Here is a 6961-nt window from a genome sequence, read left to right as displayed (position 1 = left end):
AAATAGAAAAAAAGGAAAATAGGGGGAAAAAATTTGGTCCTAGTGGGGATTGAACCTACGCCCCCCCCCCCCCCCCCCACTACCCCTCCTTAAGGAAATTGCAGTCAAATTAGATTTATGATAGGATTGGAGGAGGTACTCTATTACGGGTCCAATATCTTAAATAAACATGTGTGGAATTGACTGTAGAATCAGAGCTGCCTTGTAGCGGATGGATGGATTCACGATAATTACAAGTCCCTGACTGAAAGGTGGAAGATATAATTATGCGCAGGTTTGTGTGTTCCCACCGTTGAAGCTTGGTCTGAATTATGGCACTGCTCAGTGGACTGCGGAGTAGCTGACGCTGATCTCTGTAACTCTGTTGCTACTTCTTGTAGACGTGCATTACGCCTGGGTCTGCCGCCACGGTTGTAATGCGTTGCCTTCGTTGTCGTGGCATGCTTGAATGAAATATTTGATCTGCTAGAGCTATGTTTATTACAAATAATTTTTACTAGCTCAATACACATTCAACCATTTATCTTGTTACTTAGTTACATACAGAATACCGTTCTATTGGTTACATACACTAGTCTAAAATTCTGTTTAACTCAAATTTTCAAAAAAAATATATACTGCAATAGAACTCAATTCCGTGTCAATGAACAATTGTATTTTGTAAACATTTAAAATCATTTGACTATACTGTAAGCATGTAAATGCGATTTTTTTTCAACATAATTTTAAAAGCGTGACCGCTTTGTTCGTCTTCAAAGCTCTGCGCGTTTCTCCTTGATGACGCAGTTATCGATCGCGTGTATTCTAACCAAGACTGATGGAGTTTCCTCCCATAAAATCTTTAGATAAAGACGTCTATCTGGAGACAAGCTCCAAATAACTGTACTTAACAGAAATGAATAACCACTTAGCTTTTATATCAAACTGTCGGCCGGTGTCTCAGCTTTAGCTATTCACCTTTTCTAAACGCAACTAATATAAAATAGGTGGAACCGACAGTATTTTCCTCTAAAATAATGGAAATATTAATATTACGCTATCAAATAGTGTAAGGTTTCCCAATTTTGAGAGGGTGGGGTTGTGGGGTCTAGGGACCATCTCCCTCTGAATACCCCAACGAAAGTGAAAAGTGACTTGGCTCATGTTAATTTGGTAGATCTGTCATCTTATAAGGAAGAAAATATTGTGTAATTAGAGTATGTACGCGCTTCTGACCAAGTGGTTCACTTGCAAATTTACCATTTTACCATAATATTATCAGACCGTCTTTCTTTTTTTTTTCTTTATCTATTATTCATTTTTTTTTCATTTCATTTCGGTCTTCTTAGACGCAAATAAATAAAAGGTTTACAGTTGCTAGTGGCAAAGCTCAGTTATGGGAGCAGGTCCATTCGTTTTTCCGCCTTCAAGCATATCTATACATATGAACATGGAATTCTGAACGACAATTTCCCACTTGCCTTTACACATTTAACAATATTGTGAGGCATGAGGCCTCACGACCACGTTTCATGCAATTGACTTGTATATATTGCTTTTGCGGCCTGTCAGTAGTTTTTCTTTTTCGATTTCAAAATTGTAAGGTTATCTGTCAGTTACTCTTAATTACAGTTCATTGTTCTGTAACATTTGTAGGCATTGACAAATAACGTTCGATTACTAGGTCATACGTGTTCACACGTATTCAGCCCAAAATTTCTATCCACTTTTTTATCATGTTTTGTTTTAGCTTGAGCTCATGTGTTTCTTACACAAGACACACTAAAATATGGAACCCCGATTTAAGGTTACAAAACGCAATATTTAATATTTAAAAACATAATGTTTACGAAAACGAACTGTAACCAGTCGCATTATTAAATTGTTGTTTGCTAAACTACATTCCAAAATTTCTAAATATTAGCGGGTTCGAGCCTCACTCGGGGCGTTGAATTCTTCATGTGAGGAAGCTATCAAGTTGGCTTACGGAAGGCCAGTGGTTCTACCCAGGTGCCCGTTCGTGATGAAATAATGCACAGAGGGGCACCTGGGGTCTTCCTCCATCATCAATGCTGAAAAGTCGCCATATGAAATTGTGTCGGTGAGGCATAAAACCCAACAAACAAATATTAGGACTTTGTCAGTTTGTTATTTAAACATTTTTTTATTCACGCTTCTAAAACCTGTACAGATCATTCAAACTTTGAAACTTCACGGTACTTATTATTATTAAATTATACAATTATATTTGCTAGCTGTTTTTCTCTTAGAAAACTCTACATTTAGAGTTTTGTCTCGGTACGCCTCATACACGACTTTTTTGCCGATATTTCATAACTGATTATTTTATTCAGTCTTAATTGATATTTATTGTTAAGGCTTTACTTAAATAAAAGATGTTTGAAGCCGAAAGGAACATTGTCAGTAATTGATTTAACTTAGAAATATTTTAACCCAAGCGCTACCAGCCTTTTAACTCGGGTGCTACCAGTCCTTTAAGGTATTGGACCCATAAATAGAAATGTTTAAAAAATGGCATTTGCTTGGTATATTCTTAAAGTTGACCATGTTTTGCACTGTGTTGCAAACTTTAAACAACTTTTACCGTGCCGTTTTTTTGTAAATTTTGTATAATTTATGATATTTCTTCAAGCTCAAGTAGAGACAAATTTCAATGTGATGGCCACTATCTAAAACGTTTGCAGAGAATTCATTACAGCATTAATTTTGATAAAAGAAACATCAAAGTATTGTTAAACAATTATCCTAACATGACTCCATTTGATTTCCAGTTAAACAAAGAAGGAACTCAAGCTCTGTATATTCTGCGATAAACAACGGTTGACGCGCGCGGACCGGTAAGAGAGCATTATGACGTCAATTATGACGTCAAAATGCCGCATGACGTCCGATACATTATTCCTCGGGTAAATGATGTCCAGCATAATAATTATTAAAATATGTCAATGTGCATGTCTGAATGAAAACAATCAAGGCATTCTTGTGATTTATCGTCTGATTTACCACGGTTCATCGTTCAGATGCTTCAGTATTTAACCACTCGGGCTAACGCCCTCGTGGTTCAATTCCTACGCATCTGAACTCTGAACCGTGGTAAATCAGACGATAAACTACTCGAAGGCCTTGATTATTTGTTAATTAAACACAAAATAAAACTGTATTTAATTATTTTTTTCTAGGGTGCCTCAAGTAAACAGATTTAATGAGACAGAATTCTAACTCAACATTGAAAAATTAAGGTCGAATCCTGTAAGTCTGTTTTGAATTTTGCTCACTTCATTCAAAAATAACTTTGGGGCAGAAGTAAAACCTACCTGCATTTCTTCCACAATACTAGTATGTAATCTAAAGAATGAAGGCAAAGTAGAGAACTTTTACCGCATGTAACTCAGTATTTTTAAAGATGTCTAACTCTACCCCCTCCTGATTCAGAGGTAAATTCACATTTAACAGCTAGAAATCACTTATAAAATGAAAATTTTCCACTTTTTTTTACAATCCATCCATTCTAAGTCTTGAAAGAAGTAAAAACTTACTAGAAAAAAGGAAAATATGGAAAAAAAATTGGTTTCAGTGGGGTTTTAACCTACGCCGCCGTGAAAATTGCAGTCAAAGTAGGTTTATGGTAGGAATTGAATACTCTTCAAAAAGGAGGTACTCTATTACGGGTCCAATACCTTAACTTGGACGCTACCAGCTTATAAAGTCGCGACCAGACCCTAGTTTAGTCAACATATTACTTATCCCCAAACTGAATAACCCTATAGTATTGTAATTGGAGGACTTAGTCCCCCGACTATAGGTCCTTGCCCTTTGTCTGTGTTTATTTAACAGTTACTCCACCCAGAGAAGCACTACAGAATTCGGTGACAGCTTAGCAGCACACCCTATAAACAACTGTATTCCCCCTCTTCCTCTTGCGAGTGATCAAAACAATAAACTGACAGCTAAAAGTTGAAAAACAGCATTTTAAAGTGACTGATTTGCTTTGAAGGTATGTATATTTACATTTGATTGGAAGCTAAACATGATTTGTTTCTGTATATGACGTTTTAGTCTGATGACAGGTAAAATTATAGCAAAAAACTCGATTGATCACAGATTTTGTCCAGAAATTGTACATTGTCGGCGTCTAAAGTACTTATTTTCTTGCTTGAAGAATGACCTACATGTAAATTCCACTGTTTCATGGATAAAGAAACAATACAAGTTTGGTAAAATAAAATAAAATCATTGATAAATTTACCAATTTGTTTATAACCGAAAATGAAAGAAGATTCGGTGTTATTTCCTGACTGTATGCACGCTTGCTTAATTACTGTACAAGTGCTTGCGAGTTTGGTAAAAAGACTGTATGCCTGTTTGTGAGTGACTTCTGTATAAAATATCGGCGTTTCCTATGCTCCTGTAGTATTTCTTCATATTTAGAACCCTCAAACAATGTTTGAAGGAGGGTGGTATAAAGCAGTCACCATGCAGTCTGTCTGTTCGATCTGTTTGTATATGTGTCCTCCTATATTTGGTCGTGCAATTACTTCAATGCTATTGCACCTACCTCTTTCAAAGTTTACATACAAACATCGGCCATACGTAATTAATGTCCATCTTATTATTTTCCTTTTTCTTTTTAAAGTGACACTTAAAGGTGAAACATGGTCTTTTTTTCGTGTCAGTGTCATAACTTCTTTATGCATTAAGGGATTTTGAAATAACTTGGCATACATGTTCACCATCACGAGACCGTAATGCGACGATGTGTCGCATACAAGACTATATTTTCTAGAATTTCAAACCATTGAAACCAATATATAATCGCAACTGCAATTAATAAAGTGTGAAAATATGAACAGTAAATGGGTGATTTGGAGTGAAACGGCGCCAGATTGAATCCACTAATCCTTCTGTCTTTGTATTTGCTATAAACACATGAACTTTAACATGAAACTTGTCTTATTTTATTGAAAATACATTCTGCGAATGAAATAAGTCCCCATTTAACAAGCAGAAGTGCCATTAGAGGAAAATATGAGGGTTATTACCTCACATGAGCAAGAAGTGCTCAAGGTGAGCTTTTGTGATCATCCTGTGTCCGTCGCCCGTCGTCAACAATTTGACTGTTAACACTGAGAGGTCACACTTTTGGTCCAATATAAATGAAATTTGGTCAGAATGATACCCTCAATAGCATCTTGGACGAGTTCGATATTGAGTCATCTGGGCTCAAAAACTAGGTCACCAGGTCAAATCAAAGGAAAAGGTTGTTTACCGTCTAGAGATCACAATTTGGTCCAATCTTAATGTAACTTGGTCTTAACATTACCCTCAATAAAATCTTTGACCAGTTCGACATTGGGTCATCTGGGTTCAAAAACTAGGTCACCAGGTCAAATCAAAGGAAACCCTAGTTAAAACTCTAGAGGCTACATTTGTGACCGTTTATTAATGAAACTTTTTTTTCAAAACGTGTTTTTGGTGATACATGTATCGAGTTTAAACTGGGTCAGATGGGTCAAAAACTTGGTCACCAAGTCAAATCAAAGGAAAAGCAAGTTAACACTCTAGAGGCCACATTTATGACCATATCGTAATGAAACTTTGTCAGAATATTATTCTTGATAATCTAGGTGACGTTTAAATCTGAGTCAAGTGGGGTCAAAAACTAGGTCACCAGATAAAATCAAAGGAAAAGCCTTTTAACTCTCTATCGGCCATAAGTATGGCAATATCTCTAATGCCTACCCATGACTACCCGCTGTGATTTGATAATCATTTCTCATACATTTATACTTACCAATAACATACAGCTTTCGATAGGAATGTCGGTATTTGCCGATCATACTGAAACAAAGACGTGGTACAACTCACGCCATTTTTAAAACAACGGAAGTGGATTGAGCAAGGCCTAGCAATGAAAACGACCAAATCCGCAAGGATAGATTCCCGGCGTGTGTTCGTTATCACTATTATCACTATCGAATGTAAACTATTTCTAACATCAGAAATAGCGATAAATCTTGACAGGTAGTAAAAACGACGGCTGTACTATTCGCGCATGGTGTTTGTAACGATAACATGTTTATGTTATTATTGAGGAAGGGGGAATCGGGTAATTAAACCATTAGGCCATTCGTGACAAAACAGTTGTACTACTTTTGAATCTTGTTGACTGATTTACCATGAAATAAACTCTGAATTGCTAATAAGGACTTAATCAACTTTTCCGATAATGTTTTCGTTATCCTTTTCTATTTATACGTCCATTCGCAGGATACTTGCAGGTGAAATAGTTTTGTTTTTTAATCAGAGGATCATTTTGTTGCAGACGGACAGACAGACGGGGGTCAACCTATAGTCCTCATCTGTCTCATCTTATCGATATTTTGAAATCATAAGGTAACATTTCTTCGTGTGATTTCCATAGGGAATCGACGGTTAATTTCTTGCATGACATAGAAGGGACCCTGTGTATATATTCAGTTTCTAATTCGTGTTTTATAATAGTATATGTGTGTAAAACCAACAATGAAAACTTGCATGTAAACGACACTGAAGCATTCAATTTATTATTTAATTACGTAGGGTAGCGAGTCACAGACACTCCACCCCACCCCAATGGATTAGTACAAGCATCGCACGGAGGGTTCGACATTAAATGACATTATAAACATGACGACTGATCAAAAGAAACAATTTTGTATTCATATTTTTTATTTCATTTACGCTTTTTAAGGACATAAATCGCCTATTGTACTCGCAAGATGGAATACAGTATCACTCGCAAATACGCGTTCAGATCAAATATCAAAATTGGCAAGTCGGCATACAGTAAATGTTTTTTCAACGACTAGATAAAAATTAATTTCATTCAAAAACGCAACAGAAACGAAACATTTTATTTACATATATTTAAACTGCCCTTGTATACAAATGTATTGAGAAGTCGAGGACTTGATTTAGCTGA

This window comes from Mercenaria mercenaria, chromosome 5 (genome assembly GCF_021730395.1).
Source record: "Mercenaria mercenaria strain notata chromosome 5, MADL_Memer_1, whole genome shotgun sequence".
NCBI classification, from domain to species: domain Eukaryota; kingdom Metazoa; phylum Mollusca; class Bivalvia; order Venerida; family Veneridae; genus Mercenaria; species Mercenaria mercenaria.
The sequence above is the reverse complement of the archived record's forward strand: the minus strand, read 5'-3'. Positions refer to the sequence as shown.